Source organism: Acanthochromis polyacanthus, chromosome 6 (assembly GCF_021347895.1).
Source record: "Acanthochromis polyacanthus isolate Apoly-LR-REF ecotype Palm Island chromosome 6, KAUST_Apoly_ChrSc, whole genome shotgun sequence".
Taxonomy (NCBI): Eukaryota; Metazoa; Chordata; class Actinopteri; family Pomacentridae; genus Acanthochromis; species Acanthochromis polyacanthus.
Genome location: NC_067118.1, coordinates 33,548,756 through 33,567,630, shown reverse-complemented (window position 1 = coordinate 33,567,630; position 18,875 = coordinate 33,548,756). Strand labels below are relative to the sequence as shown.

Here is an 18,875-nt window from a genome sequence, read left to right as displayed (position 1 = left end):
GATATCACCTTTGTTTTCCTTGTTGAAGTACGTTTTTAACATATTTCTGCATATTTAGTAGAACAAACCTTCTGTGATGTCAGCCAGAGGTTTCCTGAAGAGCACTTTTGAAGCTAAGTGTGGTCCATGTAAATTTCTCTGGGCCATGGACTGTAGCCAGACCATTACCTATACATATCCATAAGCTTTAATGCAATTTGTTTTTGAAAAATTCACCCCCAAACAGTTGTCAGGAATGGGAAAGTTAGCTGTAGAGACGAAAACTGTTTTTGTACCGGGCTCCAAACATGTGCTGATGTAAAGTTGGACATTTTAACATGGGGGTCTGTGGGGACTGACTCACTTTTGGAGCAAGCCTCAAGGTGCCCCTCGAGGAAGTGCAGATTTTGGCACCTTCGTTTGACTTTATTTTTCAGCCCGGAAGGTTGTCGCTTGTTTTGAAAGGCTCAGGGCCATAGAATTACACACTAAAACTTGATGATATAGCAATAGTAATTAGGACCAGAGTAATCCAATATCAGGCTTGAAACTTGGACAACTGTGTTTTTGTTCCAGTTTACAAGAGGAAAGAGAACTAAACTGTTTATTTTGCACATACGCTTTCTGATTACCCTCCCCACATTTGCGCCAGCGAACAGCCACTTCTGTGTTTGATACGAGAGTCTGGTACTGTCTCTCATTCAGAGGATCAGACAGCCCAGAACTGTAACTCATAATACAGACAACAGCAGAAATACTCTCAATCATCATCCTGTTTTGATTGGCAAAGTCCTTGCTGTCATATTATAATACTAAACATTGATTGTTTTAAGTGCAAATGTGGGTTTGGGTTCAAGCACTTTATCTTTTTAGATATGATGCCAAAATACCTTCCAGATTTTCTAGACAAATTGTAAGGTAACAAAGGCCATAAACAGACAAGAAAAGTGGTTAGCAGACACAGAATGCATTATAAGCATTGTAAGTTTCCACTTGGATATTCTGGGCAAGAGACCTCCCTACCTGTCTTCTCTTCTTCACCTCGGTAATAATTCATATTGCACTAGGTCTGGTGAATACAACTAGCTCATCATCTCCAATACTTCTACTATTTTTGGTTGTAACTGCTTTCGCTTTGCAGCAGCTAACAACTGGAACACCTTACAAAACACCCCACTCACCGCCTTCAACGTTAAACTCCAACAGTAGTTGACTGTTGCTGATCACTTCAGACCTTACTTACAAGCATACAAATACACGCTCATTTTATTCACCTCAAACACTCTTTTTTCCACTCACATGCATATGCTCATGTGCATATGCATAAAGTAAATAAAGGTAGAATAAATAAAATTGAAATAAGGCCTAAAAACCTGAAAGACAACTTCACTTTGATAAAGTGCTCAGTGCTAAAGACTTTGTTCTGAGTGTCAAGAGAACGATGCAAACCTGCCACAGAGAGAGGAATTTGTTCCCTCAGGATGTCTCTGGGGAGAAATGGCAGAAGGATGGATGTGAAGTGTGCAAACGTATTGTTTAACTTCTACATGGGAGCTGAGCAATAGACTAAACTGTGTTACAAGAGTTCAGCTGAAAGAAACTGCCTAAAAAGCAGACAGAATGGAAGCATTAATGCGATCTTTCTAATTTATTTCCTGTTGTTTGTGTTGTTGATATGACAAAATCCAAATGGAGGTGTTCAACCATGTAGCTACAGTAGGGAATTGTCTTAATTATATGTGACATTTTGCTCAATAAATGTAACCTTGAAGAAATGAATCTGGTGGTTCTACCAAATACAAACAATTTCGGTCCAACATTGCAATAGCGTAATGGATGTTATTTACAAGTAGGTGTGATAACCCCGACACAGAAACAACAACAACAACAAAAGCAATTAAACAAACTGAAAAATAAATGTCACATTGGGCGTTGACTAGAATGAATATGTAAAATTGAAATAGGACGGTCTCTTCTGTTACTGTTGAATTGACTGAGACTGATTACTTTGTCTCTTGCAGTTAAGTCTGCTGTTATTGTCTATTTTCTTCAGCTTTCACACTTTTTGTCTACTAAGGTCCAGATGTTAAAGCATCGTTAATTACTGTTTTCTAGACTCTGTTGCACGGTAATTTGCTACTGCCTTCTAACTTGACCTTAGCCGCTAGCATAGCCCTAACCACTGCAAGAGAGGCTAATTCCCTGATTTGTGACAACAGCTTGCGTTTCTTGTTCAGTCTTTGCAGTATCTGTGTTACAGAGAGAGAGAGAGACAAGACTGCATCAGACCTGAAGTAGCGCATTTAATTTATCAATAATCAGTCACCAATAATTGGAAAAATTGCAAATATCAGCCACGATAATCAGACCGGCTGATAATCGATCTATCCCTAATTGATTGTTCAAGTTCGGCCTTTTGCATTCTACGTTTGCAAACGATTAACCAGAAACTGAAGCTGAGATTGCTTAAGTCATCATGTTGTGGATAAGGAAAAGTCAGGGGGTCATTAAATCGGAGAGATTCATCCAGTGGGCCATGTCATGGGCAGATGTTGAGATATTTCAGTCTGGACTAAAATAGTGAAGCATCTGACAAACTAGCAGTTCGACACTGTCATCCCAAGAGCCGTGTCATGAGTGCTGCCAGAACGTACTTGACATATAGTGTCATTTGACTTGTGGACATGAATATCAACTTTTATAAAGGTGACATAAATTCATAGAATAGAATAGAATAGAATAGAAATACTTTATTAATCCCTGAGGGGAAATCTGGTTGCTACAGCAGGAAGAGTACAGTTCCCACCACCATAAATACAGATAAATAAGCAAAAATGTTCAGTCAATAAAAATAAACAACAAGAAAAATATAAAATGCAAACTGCCCTATGTAAAAAGTGTACAAGTGTTAAAATATTTTATATGTAGTGCAAATAGAGTGCAGGAGTAAACAAAAAAGTGTGCAATTTCAAATTACAGAACCGAAACCAGATGCTACAAGGCAGAGAGGACTGAAAGCTCTTCCAGCCAGGGGTGACGCACTGAACAGAGTTAGCCATCTGCAGAGTTACTTGTAGATGGCTATGGAGGCTAGCTGATTACAGCAAGCAATGCAATGTGTAAACCAATGTACAGATATTTGTTTCAGTTGTGCATGAGGAATGAGATAGAAGCAGTATAATTAAGTCACATTGTGGTAATACATTTGTCTCGCCCAGCGACATCTTGGCTCAGGAAGAAGCTGGAGATTAAACCACCAACCTTTAATTAGTGGATGAGCCATTCTACCACTGGAGCCACAGGCACCTACACAATTTTAACAGCAAACTGAAAAAAAAAAAACACATTTTAAGATGAATTGTTTTAATAAATAAATTTAGCTGTGGGGATAGTTGTAGTTAAGCCAAGCTTTTATTTCCTGTGCTGATTATTTCATAAAGGCGATTGTAGAACACCAAAATTCTAATTGCAGTGCTCACTTACAGTTTTTTTCTTTTCTTATATTTTTAAGAGTTTTGTCCTAAATACTCCTCTATGAAAGCCTCACGCTGTGCAATCGTACAATGGAAGGAAACAAAGATTAATTGGACTTTTCTGCATTCGCTTAAAATGTGCCATTTGTTTTGAGTAAAATAATGAGCTCTAGCTGAAATCAAAATAGAAGCTACTTCATATTCATTTCAAAGGAAAAATAATTCAATTATGTGTCTTTGTGTTGGCTTTTGGTTTTAATGAACTTCACAGTTGCAGTAGTGGGCATGTGGGGAAGAACTGTGTTGGTGCCAGACTGTGGATCATTCAGAGCAGACTCCTGTGACTTTTCATAACCCAGCTGATTGTCTGTGAACTGCTTTGTGTCCCATGGTGTCAAAGTAGGAACCGAAAAGCTTCAGTTATCTTGCATTATTCTAAATTTCTCAGTGAGAGGAAGGTGTGGGAATAACATTGGACCATGTTTTCTGGACAGCAGGTGTAATATTTTACTTGCTACTATTTGAAGGTTCAACAGAAGAAGTCTGTCATTTTGGGAAATAATAATGACAATAAATGAGTCTCTGCAATGACACCAGAGGGCTGTACTATGAACCGAGATTACTGAGTTAGTGAGCTCAAAGTCAGAGTTTTCAGTATCAAAAAGGTGAATCTCTTTTAGATACTAGATCTCCATGGTGATTTATGCTTTGGAGCTAACCTGGTTGGGAGCAGGTTACATTCAGAATTTCAGAAAAACAGTTAATTGACAAGGGTTTCCCTTTGACCAAAGTGTTTCCTGATGATTCTGGAGCAGTACAGATTCTCACCGGAGGGAAAATGTTGTATCTTCATCTGTATATTACTAAAACCACTGAATGAAGCCGTGCAGTTAGAGTATCGCACACTGTATTGTGTTGCCATGCAATTAGCTAAACACAAAATAAAGCTACAGCTAATGAGACTGTCATTAGTTTGGCAGATGTAAACAAATTTACTTAACAATAACTGGCACATTGGCCTGATGGTGGCGGTATGTGGGATCAAAGTTCTATCAGTGAAATCTACATAATTTTGGGACCATTCATCTAACAGCCAATAAGATAATTTGCTTGGTACCAAATTGGTGGCCTAGCAGTCTGACATTACCTTGAGCCACTAGGACAAAAAGAAAGGAACTCAATCTGTGCACCATCTCTGAGCTCATCCTAATCAATTTTACTGTGTGGGTCACAGATGGTTCAGCCCATTTTCAGTATTTCCTAGATTGCATGTGATCAGAAAACCAAATATAATTCTTTAACATCCATCCATGTTTTGTGAAAGAGACAGAATTGTGGCATATAGTGACCTTATAAAGTAGATTGGTTACTGTCCAGACGTGACTGATGCACCGTGCCAGTTTCATTGCAAAATCAAGTGTTTTGGCTAGCGTTATATTTATGAAGTCATTGCAGGCTGTCAAATCAGTTTTTTCTGCTATACACCAGTGATGTTACCTTTCATAAATGTTCCCCTAAGGCAACATGAGCGCCACACAGTGTGACGCACAGTTTTTAAGATTGAGAAACAGAGCTGCAGGAATCATTACTGACAGATCTCCTGAGGTACTGAAATGAATATCTGTATGAGATAAAACCAGATCTTCACCCAATCCTTACGTAGCTGCTATATTACATCTGAATACTAAAGGAAAAATTAAACAAAAAACACTGGCTGTGAAGAATAACATTTTTACACTGAATATAATCTCAGGGTTTGCAGGTTCATGCAGTATTAATGTGGTCTTTGATGAGTGGGTATTTCCACAGCCTAGTGGATGATTGTTACTTCCATGCAGTTCCAGCGTGGGTGAGACTGGAGTAAAATGAAATTGAACAGCCACATAATTCTTGTGGTGCAGAGGGAAACAATCGTTTGTGATGTTATTCAGTGACCCAGGGGAGGGCTTATGCTGAAGAATGTTGGTTAATCAGATGTAAACAGTGAGAGAAATGAAAGACAAATCATTACATTGTGGTCCTGATTATTGTTGTTATTGTTTTTTTCATTTTCACAAGGGGCTACACCTCATTTATTTGCAATGCCTTTTGGACAGGCTACAGTGATGGATTATGAGCAGAAAAATACCTGCATGCTAAAAAACCTTCAGGAGACATTCCTCAAAAAACTTGCCTACTAATTTAATTTACATCCAACCGGAGTGAAGGTCAGACAGCTCTAACAAAATGTTTCACAGCTGATTCACTCTTAATTTGCAGCCATTGTGGGTCTTCTGTTTTGTAGCTTTCTGTAGTTGCAGGGTTTTTCTCTGCAAGGTGTCAGTTACTCTGCAAGCCAGGCTACATGCGAGATATCCACCCGAGAGTTCCACATCAAAGGAAAAGGGATTTTCTGGCTGAGCATGAGGCTGATGGTTTGATCCTAGACCAATTTTTGCAAGAAACTGACAGCATGAGCTCAATAATTGTTAAACATGGACGGAACAGATTAAAAGGCAGAGATGGGGTCATTATTTCTTGGACAGATATTACAAAACAGCACAGCAAACATTACCTCACATTCAGAGAGCTCATTCGATAGCGCTCATTTCAATGTCTTGCCAGTACATGGATTATCCAGTGTGTTGTGTACTGTGTCTCTCTTTAAAAAAAAAAAAAAAAACTAGATATCTGTATCAGACAAGTGGGAAAAATATTGCTAAAATGATTAAGTGGCAATCCTACATCAACTTAAAGGAGCTTAAATTGTGTTTAACAGTTTTAGTGCCTGATCTTCAGAATCATGACCCTTGGATAAAAACGTTTCCCCTCCATCTTGATTGATTCTGACACAGTCTTTCGCTTCAGCCTGCGATTATCTCATAGACAGAGGCTTTATTGTCAAAATAAAGCCATTCATGTAATCATTTGTGCAAAATACAGCGAAATGTGTGTGGTAACTCACAGCAATCAGCAGCAGTGGAATATGAAATAATCTTTAAAAAAAACAAACAAATGAATTTAAGAAGAATTAGGTTTAGGTTGGACAAAAACAACACTTGGCTGATTTGTTCACCTTATTTGGAATTCACAAGCGCACCATCAGTGTGTTGCTTTAAATGAAGTTGTGCTTTAATACTGAAACAGTTTCAAGGTGTTTACACTTCAGACGAGTGTAGGACGATTTTTTCAGTCTACCAGCATAAAAGCAACACCTTCAGCTTAAAAAATACTTCCTCCTGTCAACGTCAATTTATTGAACTTGTTAGAGCTGCAAGCATAATACAAAGTATGGAACATCTTGAGTTGTCTCTAAAAAACCATAATACGTTGTCACACAATTGCAAACTTTACTGTACCTGTACATACATGTATTTTCTGCATGATTTTAGTGCCCATTCACAACAAGCCTGTTTGGAACAAAGTGACAATATAATAGATGTTGGGACAACTGAAAGTTACTAAAGAGAGCAACCAAACAACTTCATGTCAGGCTGCAATATATTTGCACACAGTTTGCCCTAAAGTAATCACCAACTATTACCTAATTTCTTTTCTTTTACGATTCCTATTCAGTGCTCATTCAAACTACTTTAGACTCAGTGAAGCACTTCCTTGGGACCCCTACAAAAAAACTGCCAAATGTCCAGCAGATCTGATAAACGGATGTTGGGAAACACGAAGAACAGACGCACACACATACACACTCTCCTTCATTTATTAGTGAGATGAGTGTGATGTTTAAGAACGGAAATGAAAGAGGCCCAGGCTATCTGATATTTTAAAATTTATAAACAAACAGCTCTCTAAGCCGCCCAGCAGCACTAAGTGAACCATCCAGCTGCCGAGATCTTCCTAAATAATCACAACTGTGGTCAAAGGTGAAGAGACTGCACAAACAACCACTCTGCACTGTATTATATTGTGTTTATCTAGGGTAGTCTATCAACTCATTTGTACTCTGTCTTTCCTATTTTAAATCTGGGACAACTGAGATAGATTTAGTTAATCAAAGAAGTATGTCCCCTCTCTGTGCTGAAGGTTTAGTACTTGTTTCCATAAACTTCTACAATTTATGGGTTCCTGCAAGCTCTTACAGTAATGACATTTTATCACATGTTCCTGAGCATAATATTTCATTTTTGCTGCCCTCAGATCTGACCTGTCTAGAATTCACCATAAAGCATAGTCGATGATGTATGAGTTCATACAGCAGGCACTGGTAGCACTTTCACATCTTACCCCTACTCTACTGTGTGCCCTTAGGCTCTTAACTATTCCACTGTAATGATACACTGATGAGCCAAAACATTAAGACCCCTTACAGATTGTCTCTTGATTACCTCTTAAAGACCTCCTGCAGTGAAATTCAATATTTTTTCCCCTTGTTAACATGTTCTTATGATGTTTTTTTATAAGCTGGAAGACATATGAGACATGAAAAGTCATCACCATAGTTGAGCATTTGAAATGTGAAACTGCTGTCGCAAACAACAACTGCTACTGCAAACAGACAAATCTAAGGAACCAATCCTGTCAGCTTGCAAGTTGGAGCTTTCCACATCATCATCCATCATTAACACATCATTTTGTTCAGAATTGGTTTCTGGTTCGAACATGTACGGCTGAATTGTTCCAGTGTTACAACTCGTTATTGCATAGTGTAGAGTAGTTTCACTGTATTTCACCAGAGATATATTAGATGGTGTTCAAGTGGGAATGGGTGCGAGGAGAGAGAAGTAAGGACTTCAAATTCTAGATTCTCGAGGAAACATCTCAGACATTTTAAGGCAGAAAGGGATTATTGTCAAAAACTTCTAAATATGTAACTTTGACACACAGAGGTTTTAGGGGTTTATTCAATGACTGGAGAGGGATTTTGAGAACTGCACGTCAAGATTTGGGATATATTAAATTGTTCAGTAAATATGACTGGGTCATCTCCAAAACTGCATGGCTTGTCGGAGGCTTCTTGTCAGCAATGGTGAGTATGCACTGTAAGTGGTTCAAGGAGGGAAACTTCACAAACCAGAAGCAGTGATTAGGGAGGTTTGCAGGAACAAGTGTAATCTGTGACTCTAACAGTGACAACAAGGTTTAAGGGGGTTTTCTGCCATGATCTTGGTGTCAGATGCCACAGGACACCTTTTTAAGTCTTGTACATAGCATGGTTTTTTGATTCAAAGCAATTTTTGTGGCATACTAGGTAACAATAACATATTAGTCAAGAGTGGTCATAGTGTTTTGGCTTTTCAGTGTAAATTTATGCAGCCTATTTAATGGGAGCGCAATAATGGGTGGAGATGTTGCTTGCTTCGGTATTTTCATAACATTTAAATTCACTTTTCCGATTTTTCATACCAAGTGCAATGTGTACAATCCACAAGTGCACAAGGAAAGGCGGGAGCAGGTAAGATCAAATCAAGGAGCACAAAGTGAGTCGTCAATATTTTGTGATAAAATGTGTCTCCTGCAGCGTCAATCTGCTGTCAAACTGATGGATTGATGAAAAACAACAAACAATAATCTCATAGAAATGCTTCTCTTGCCTTCCATCTGCATCCCTCTCTTCCTCCCCTACAGTTTTCTCTCCTAGTTTAATTTTTTTTTACAGCCTGAAAATGCTGACCATCTTTTCTTTTCCTTCGGGTTGTATCACCCTAAGACCCGCTACAATGGCATAATCATAGGTGCTGAGAGAAGGAGTGTAGTACTGTAGTTTAGACGCTGTCAGACAGACATGAGAGGCTTTGGGCCAGAGGGAGAGCAACACAGAGATGTGATGTAATCTTTCAGCAGACAAAGAAAATCATGTAAGAGATGAGGGGAAGAGACAGCGAGGGATGTGGCCTTTTTTGCCAACTTCAAACTGAAATCCATCGAGATGATTAAATGAGTCATTCGAAGTTAATGAGATCGAAGTCTTGTTTGTATAATACATGTGGGAGTGTATAGTCTGCAGCTTTTTAAAAAATTAATTTGTTCCTGATTGTGTACATTCTTGCAAGTGTGCTGGTAGGAAAGGTAGCCTTCCGATGTCGTACTTTCAATGAACTGGGGGAGGATTATGAAAGAAAACACACGGTGACTGTGAGTTTGTTGCCATGGATGCAACTTGGAAGCGAATTTGTCATCCTTCATGATTACAAATTGATTTGTAGTTCAGTGATTAGAGTAGAAAGGCACAAGAGAGCAGATAAAATGTGCACTCTAACAAGAGTCTACATGCAACTCCATAGTGCTTTTTCACATGTGCTGCTTAAATTACATCTATGGGTGGCAGGTTGTATTTTGTATTCAAACTGCTCATAAGGGTGCGTGGTTGACATGAGAGTGCTATAACCCATAATCTTGTACACAATTGCATTAGACATAGCAGTGTAGTTGTTTCATTGTAGTTTGTTAAGCCTGAACAGTGCTAAGATAAAGAAGCCCTTATTTACAGAGATAGCTGGGTAGACATTTGAGAAAGAGTGTGCTTACAGTGCACACAACCTATTAAATTGGTGAATACTGCCTTGCCTGTGGAATTTTGTGTGTAAATGTATGCCTCATTTTTATGCATTTGTTAGTGTGTGTAAAGTCATGCTCATGTTGTTCTTACAGTCTAAGCTGCGAGTGACAGGCTCATATATAATGCATGAAGTACATAAGGATAAGGATAGCTGACATTTGGTTGCTCGTCATTCAGGATATATCTTCCCTAGGGGAATGACCATGCTTGCAGATAATCACACACGGGTATTTATACACACACACACACACACACACACACACACACACACACACACACACACACACACACACACACACACACACACACACACACACACACACACAGAAGCCAAAGCATAATTTCTTCAGGGGACTGTAAATGGCAGATGTCCCCGCCAGAGTCAAAGACTCAATTCAGCTCTGAGGCAAATCATCCAATCTCTGTGTAACATCATTTAACAGCATTTGAGCTTTTAATGTATTACACAATTGTGCATCTACAGTATGGCTTCATATAGGCACATTAACCATGTCATTACATGTTAAAATCACAGTTAAATATTGGTAATCTGTGCGTTTTTTAAAACATGATTTTTCCAGGCAGGCTGAATAATGAGGCAGGCCCAGTGCAGGCAAATTAGGCAGAACATGTCACATCACTGGAAGCATAATAGCAAAACAACCAGTCTGTTGCTCAAAATCATGTTGTCTACTGCAACAGGGCAGCACAGTATAAACAGACACACATAACACTCTGACAGAGTCATGGAAAAAGCAGCTGCTCAGCCGGGGCTTACTGTTGCAATCACGCTCATATTTTTAAACTGGCTGTTTGTGTCTCTTCAGTAGGAGGACACCAGAAGATGTGAACCTGTCACAGTAAAGCTTTTGAAGAGCTGCTTAGACAGTTTAAGTTTTGTTTGGGTGCAGTCTGTGCGGGCAACGATCCTGATTCTGCTTTAACCTCATTCTAATCTGAGTTAATAAGCAAGAGAAAAAAACAATTAAAAAAAACAATATTCTAATCAAACAAAACCATGTCCTGTTACTAACAACAACGTCAATGTTGATCCCTTACTAAGACTTCTACAATCAATTTGCTTACGTTTAGGTTTATAAATAACTTTGAAAGTGTCACAAATTGCTAAATGTTAACGCAGGGAAAGCAGATTGTGAAGAAACTTAGAGATAAAAACAAACAAATGAAGTGAAACCTTTTTAATTTTTAATGTTAATCACAAGAAATAATAGAGCAATTGTTTGTTATTAAAATAAAGTGGTAAATGAGAAATAACAGTAAAAAGAAATAGACAAAATAAAATTGCCCAAACAGAAACGAAAAAAGTAAATTTACAGACTGACTTAAATGAACACAAAGAAACTGTATCCAAAGTTTTTACCTCAGCCTTATAGTTTAATCCCACAATGGGTAAAAGACTGTTTACAGAGCCGCAAGACTTTTTCTTTAATGCAAACCAGGAAACAATTCCATCATCAGTAAAATGTATAAATCATTAACATTCTGTGGAAAGGTGCGGGATAAGGTACCGTATTGTTTCATTTCAACAAAATCATATTCCTGCTGAGAGCAAAAGCAAAAATTAAATGAAACTTGACCCAGTGAATCCTGGGGAATTGAGGAAAAGCTGGGTCCAGTTTTGAGCTGTAGGCTGAGAGTCTCATGCTCTAATAGGGGAATAGAAAGCAGTGGGCGATTATGTTTAATTACAATCTCCATGATCGGAATAACTCCTGGTACCCCTTGTCCTCAGTGAAACTGATGCCGATGGCACACTCACAATCCCCACATGACAAGTGGGAAATTGAGGAAACATGCAAATTATCGCTGTGTGTGCATAAACCATGAAATTAATGGTACCACAGGAAAGAGGATGTATGCTAAAAGTAGTTCATTCCACATAAACTGAATCCCAGAGTTGCAGCTCATAAACAGGATGACCTGCAGAAAGAACGAAATGTTCTTTTTTGTCTTTTCCCATTGACCATTTAATGTGGACAATGACAAAGATAACAGCTGTCGGCAATGTGATCATAGTTATCTGCCAGATGGATGGAAATTTGCATATAAATCATAGGGTTTTTTGAATGACAGGTAAAAAATTTTTCCTTTAGCCAGCTGTGAGAACATCTTGTAACCTGTAACTTCTGCACGGATATTAAATTAAGCATGAGCAGCACATGGGGTCAAATACACTGAACAGAAACAGCTACAGAAATTTCCTCCTAGGTTTGTTAGACTTGCTGGCTAAAGTAAAAGGTTTGAATACCAATTCACAGTAAAATAATGAAATGTAGCATTTGGTTATGGTCTTTTGTTTACTTCTAGAAGCTTCTGTAGATTCTGCAATAGAAAAAAAAAACCCTTTAGCTCTGATTCATTGCTGCACAGCTGGGTAAAAAGCCCATGTTGAGAACGCCCCAGACTGGATGCTTCTCTGGCTTATTGCTCAAGGCTGGATCTGTCAGCATCTTATCATACATAAAAATGTCTCCAGAGAAAATACCAGAAACTTCTAATTAGTGGTTGTCAAAGTCACTCCATTCCCCCTGAAGAAACCGTATCCTACCAATCCAATCATTTTCTGAGATTTTTAAGCAAATTTATGGAAGTTTATTCATACTGGACATCATAGATAATGATATTCTCCGAAAGTGCAGGTTACACTGAATCCAAAAGTATGTGTGTCTGTGTGTCAGGATTTGACTCAGCTGTGACTCAGAGAAGAAGTTTAGATTTTTCACTGAGGGTTTTACTGAAATGTTCATGAGTTCGTCTCTGCTGGTGTTCTGAGTATTGACTGTGCTTGCAAGCAGTCCCAGTTAGTAAACTATAATAACTCGCTTCCCATTGATTTTATATCACCGGCATGTAATTGTTCCTTTTACCTCATACAGTGCCTCAACAGCTAGTTCCTTCTTGAAATATTTATCCACCGTTCAACATGTTAAAGTAAGTAGCATTTTTGCTAAATTGAGAAGGACAACTGTTAGACTCATCAAGCTGAAGCAGCACAGCATTTTGATTCCCCTTAAGCAAATATTAGGTGTATAATGTATGCAAAACATCAGTAATCTGCTCATTTAATAGTCACTGCATGTTAAAGCAGCACTGATATAATTTTCACTGTGCTGTTTGCTGTTTTTCTCTTTCAGCTGCAGCACAGCAACCCCTAGTGAGAAGTAAACACTGCTTCCCCTTGCAGCAAAAACTGAAAACGAAATGAGTCAGGACAGGGTTAATGAATGTCACACAGCAGTGACAGAATCGGTTGTGAAAGCCTCACAACTGCTTCAGTGCAGCAGAATGTCTTGATTCTCAGCTGGTTTCAGATTCAATAAATTGTTATCGAACCACATTCCTACCCTCAACTCTGACAGATTTTTTTTCCCGCAAACAAAATAGACATGGTTAATGAGTTTGCTTGTAGTATACAGTATTTTTGAACCTATTCCAAAATATGCACGCAACACATCTGTAATATTGCCATTGTCTTAGCTTTGATCTTCTAGAAAGAGAAAATCAATAGCCATATGGTAAGTCAGATAAGATTATATCCAAGCATGAACTCCAGCATGAATTCATGACATGAAAAAGAATACAAGGACTGCATGTTATTTACAGAAACAACAAGGAAATATTGGTATATGTTCACTATACTTGCAATGAGCACAAACTCTCAAAAGTAGACTCTTGAGCACACAGAGCACAAATATCTCATGCAAGACCCTGGAGTCATGGAATACGATGCTAAATTACAAAGGACATGGCACTGTGCGGGGAACAAGAAACATTGTGCCTTTTTATGTTTGTAGAAACAATCTAAACTGAAAGCGAATGCATTATTCTTCAGCTACAAAGCGTGCATTGTGCTCTTCCAAGTTCAGTGTCACATCATTCCCGAGGCATGTCAGACTCCTGCTGTTTTGTGACGAGACGATTTTAGGTAACAACCTTCATTTCAAAGATGAAAGCTTCCTTCGAAGGAGAAACCATTCTTTGCTTAATTGTGAGAAAACTCACTGTCTCACAGTCAATGATCTTATGCTCTCCGATATCTAAGACCAGAAGAAAACAAAACAACTGTAAGTAGAAAAGTATGTGGTTGACATTTGTTCTGGCTCCCAATCCCTTAAGCTGAATTCTTTATCTTTTAGCAAAGGTATTCTTTGAAAGTCAAGACAGTTTCTTTGATCTGTTATTTATATTGTTGGGTTGTTTGTGTTTTCTGGCAAGAGACATATAAGTGACTTTTTTTAACAACTTCCGAACTTCATGTAGGATTTGCTGTAGGATTGTTAGGAAAGTGAGTGTTTGTTTCACCATCACTCCACACACTTCACCAAACAGACAGTGCTAGATTTGTCACTATTGCACTTGCATTATTATTATTATTATTTTGCAAATTTGATGTAGTCTATACATGGTGCCACAGTCAGAACATATATATATATATATATATATATATATATAGTAGTTAGCTGGCTGATAACATGATCCTATTGTATATAGTCATGGGAAAAAATATTAGACCACCCTTATTTTCTTCAATTTCTTGTTCATTTTAATGCCTAGTACCACTATATTACACATATATTACCTGAAGAAAAGAAAACACGGAATGCCTAAAAGCACTAGATTGGCAGTATAATGCCATAGCTATTGATGGAAGAACTTAAGTGATTTTGGTTATCAGAAAACCACGGAAAATGACTAGGTATCAGCTCTTAAACTGAAATCTTATGAGCTATTTTTGTTATCATTCTATTTGTCCAATCAAGGCAATAAAAATGAACAAGAAGAAAACAAGGGTGGTCTAATAATTCTTTCCATGATTGTGTATATAAAGTAAATGCTGTAGCTTAAAGGGTGGATTCCTTTTAATTTCAGCCTGCCTCTTTAACATTTTCAATTTCTTTTATCTTTTTTTTTTTGTCTGCAAGTCCGCTCGAAAATTACACCAACCAACCATGGTGTCATTACTTAAGCTTCATGCAATTTTTTTCCCCCTTTTTTTTTCAATTTCTAACATTAAAAAGAGTGAAAAAATAGAACACAGATAATTGACTTGTTAGTTCAAGTGAATGAAACAGAGTAAATTGACCCAGATCTACACTCTGGCGGATGGTTAGTTTCGTAAGTCGATGGATGGATGGCCTCTCTCTGACGTTGGACATAGCTCGTGCATGCGTGACTATGTAACCACACTGGACCCATAATGAATGTTCATTCATTATGCACTACACTATGTCACTGACCTCTTCCACTTACATCTGTGTACAAAGACGAGGATAATGAGGCATTCTGAGTGCGTGTGAGTTGTGTGTGCGTCTGTGTCTGCTCGTGAATACATGCATCAACACCGATGATCTACCGTTGTACATACGTTAGAATATTTCACCACTAAAACATAGAAATTACATTTATTTGTCTCTACAGAACAGTACTGTCCATCTTAAAGTAAATATGCCAAAACACATTCGTCCAGACAGAAAACAAGCGAATCATCTGGAACATCATGGCAGAAACATGATGAACCCCCATTAAGCAAGCACACATGCAGCCAGTGGACAGTGGTCTTCTCTTTTGCAATTCAAAGCTATATGGCAGTTCTTCTTCATCTGCTCCATAAACCTGATTAATTTTGGACTCAGCTTTCACCCCCACTGGTAAGTCATTGCAAAATGCCTCCCCTCCCACACCGATGTGGTTCTGTTGCATACAATGACACCTCCATATTGTCAGAGTGGGACTAGCTGGGTTATGTCATGGGTTATATATAACTTCAAAAAGTAGACTCAGGCACACAGTCATACACAGGCACCAGACATATACCACACATGGTTACTTTCATAATATGTGGGGCTGCAGCTACTTTTTAGGATTAACTGCGTCGTCTTGAAAATTAAAAGAAAAGGAAAATCACAGTTCACCCAAGAGACGGTCTCATATCTGCATGGTACAGACTCAAGTGTTAATAACGTCATTGTCAATAAATCTGATGATTATTTTCACAATTAATCATTTGGTCAGTTTCCTAGGTGATGTCTTAATATCCCATTTTGTTCCAATTGCCCAGTTTGTTCGTACCTGAAATATACTCGGATTAAATCGGACATAAATCAGATAAAAACATCAGATTGTCACCTTTGACACTTCTGAAACAGAAAATACACACATCTGCTTGTAAAATGACTTACTATTTTTCCTAATTGTGGTGAAACATTTGCAGTAATTTTCTGTCATGAACTGTTAGTTCTAGCTCTACTTTATATATCTTGTTCTGTCAGAGCTGTCTGACACCCGAACATATTCATTTTTGAAACGATTTAAAATGTGAGAAGTAAGACAGAGAAGGGTTTTTGGTATCTTTCTTCAGTAAAATTAAAATGTTGGTGGTTAAATTTCTGCCCCTGAACTGCACTGTGCATGTTTTTAAGCCAGTGATGCAGCATCCTGGGATAGAAATGTAGGACACAATAAAGAAACCTAATGCAGTGCTTCGTATTACACAACTTTGTCCTTTGCTTTGATTTATTGCTACTCAGTGCATCTTTTGCTCCCACTGATATTTTATCACTGGATGCTTTTGTGGTCAGGGCATCATGTGAATCAAGAATAAATCTGGCAGACAGTGGGTATTACACATTTTCTCTTGGCAGCAGGCTACGATGCTTGGTATCTAATGCTTGGTATCTAATGCTAGATGCTGGATGTGGGTTGTCTGATTACTAGTTCTGCTGTAGAATATGGAGCAAATAATGGAACAAGTCATATGCCCCCCCACTAACAATCACCCAGCCTTTTGTAATGCAAATGAAAAGCCCTTCAAGTTCTGCTCTTAATGTAAACCATCAAAATTACAGTCACACAAGTGGTTTCTTTACCCACTGTGAAATGTTTGTTTTTATAACAACTTAATCACTAAGTACTTTGAATAAAGATTTCTTCCCGCTGTGATTAAATTAGAGAGGAGAAAAGGGCTTGAAGGGAATCATTTTTGATTCAGAGATTTGTGCATGCTTCCATGTTATACAACAGTTTGAGAAAGCAGCATTGAAACTGTGCAGAATCAATTAAATAAATTAACCGCTAACTTCAGACAGCGCGTCGGTTTGCTGATCAATAAGACTGTATTTTCAAAGAAAAATGATTATCCTCATCACATTAATGCTCGTGGAGATGCTCCAGTCATGAAGCGCCCATGCTCAAGTAGCAACGTGAATTCCTAGGAACATGTAAAAGCAAATCCAGTCGGAGCATACAAAGTATAATGAGTTTGAACATGAAGCAGAGAGATGCTGCAGCACAGAGGACTTCTGATAGTCACAGAACCACATTACTAAGGGAGACATGAATATTTAGGAAAGCTGCTAGGGGAGACACTGATGATCCCTATTAGTGTTTCATGAGAGGCACGACCACAGCAACTTCTCCTTTCTTCATAGTGGAGGAGTGATGGGGAAAAAGCAACTTACATGTGCGGGAGGGATCTACTTTGAATTAACATTTCAAAGTAAATATAGTTTCATCAAACTGCCTTTACGATGAGTCATTGATCCCACTTTTTCTAATGATATTTATTAAGCATATTAAACAAACACTCCCTCTACAGTGTATTTAGTTCAGTGTAAATGACACAAGAAGAACATCATGTCACTGCTGAAGCAATCCACATGACAGATCCAACCCAATAAACTGTACAGAATTCACTGTAGCATGGACTTGGTTAACTTTTGGTGCACTTGTGTTTAGCAGTTGCAGGGGCATACAGAGTAATAAACACTCATCACCACAGACTGTCAAAGCCACACAAAAACAATCTGACTTTGACTGCTGTAGCACCTTGAGGCAAAGTCAGAATATGTAATACTCTCAGTATTTGGGCACAAGAACCAGTGAGAGATAACATAGGGGTCATCACTTGATATAGTCAAGTCTGTCAAGATGTTTATACGTATAAAGCAGGTCAGACCAGATACAATAAACAGTGAAACTAGAGCCTGGGAGAACTGCAACGTGATCCGCTGTGCTCCATTCAGCTTCAATCTTGTTTTTAAAGTATGCTTCTCCAAAAAGAAAAAAACTCCTAAGGGTGTTAGACATATATAAAGAAAAGAAAAAACAACCCCAACATGAATGCTAAAAGAACACACCAAATGCAGTCTGCAAAACACTTTCTCTGCTTACCTTAATGAGAGGGTATGCCAGAGTAGGCTGGAGATCATGGGTGTTGAGTCAAGTCCAGAGCGAAGCTGGTCAAACCTTCACTCATGTGTGGCACTTTCTATAACCAGAACAGTTGAACACCCGGCTTATGCGTAGCCTCTGGGAAACTGTGCTGCGTGTGTGTGTCTGTGTGTGTGTGTGTGTGTGCGCTACACACTTAGGCGCTCCCTCACACAGTCACTCAGCAGAAAGGATCCACTCACAAGTCGACAGCAGCCCGGCAGCTGTGCTCAGGGAGATCCAAGAGTCGACGGATAGAGGCAGACATGCTGCTGCCTTGTGCTGCTTCTGGTCTCTGCTCTCCCCTCTTCTCCTTTCTCTCTCTTGTCTCTCTCAGTCTGCAGCTCCCACTCTCTCCCCAGTCCCTTCTCTCTGCTCTCCCCCTCTACTTAAATCTCCTTCTTGTACACACATGCATTCTCCACTCTGCATCTCCTCTCTCTCTCTCTCTCTCTCTCTGTCTCTCTTTCACCTTCTCTCTCTCTCTCTCTCCCCCACAAACACACACACCTTTCTCAGCATTTATGTTTTCTTCACACACCATGCTCTCCTGGAAATTCCCACGTGCAGGTGATATTTTGAAGGGTTTATATGTTTCAAATAGTGTTGTTGTTTTTTAAATTAATTAATAATTAATAGTGCCGTTCTCTTTCAATTCTCACTTTTCAATCTCTAGAATACATATGGCTATAGCCTCCAGG

General features: G+C 38.6%; 1 protein-coding gene across 1 annotated transcript in view; it reads right to left on the bottom strand.

The window, feature by feature from the left end:
- The window catches only part of opn7b (opsin 7, group member b), a 58,995-nt gene extending 40,380 nt beyond the window's left edge, over positions 1-18,615 (bottom strand). Inside the window, exon 1 of the mRNA XM_022190175.2 lies at positions 18,136-18,615. The gene's annotated coding sequence lies outside the window, so the exon portion shown is untranslated. The remainder of the gene's footprint in view (positions 1-18,135) is intronic.
- Between the last annotated feature and the right edge of the window lie 260 nt (positions 18,616-18,875).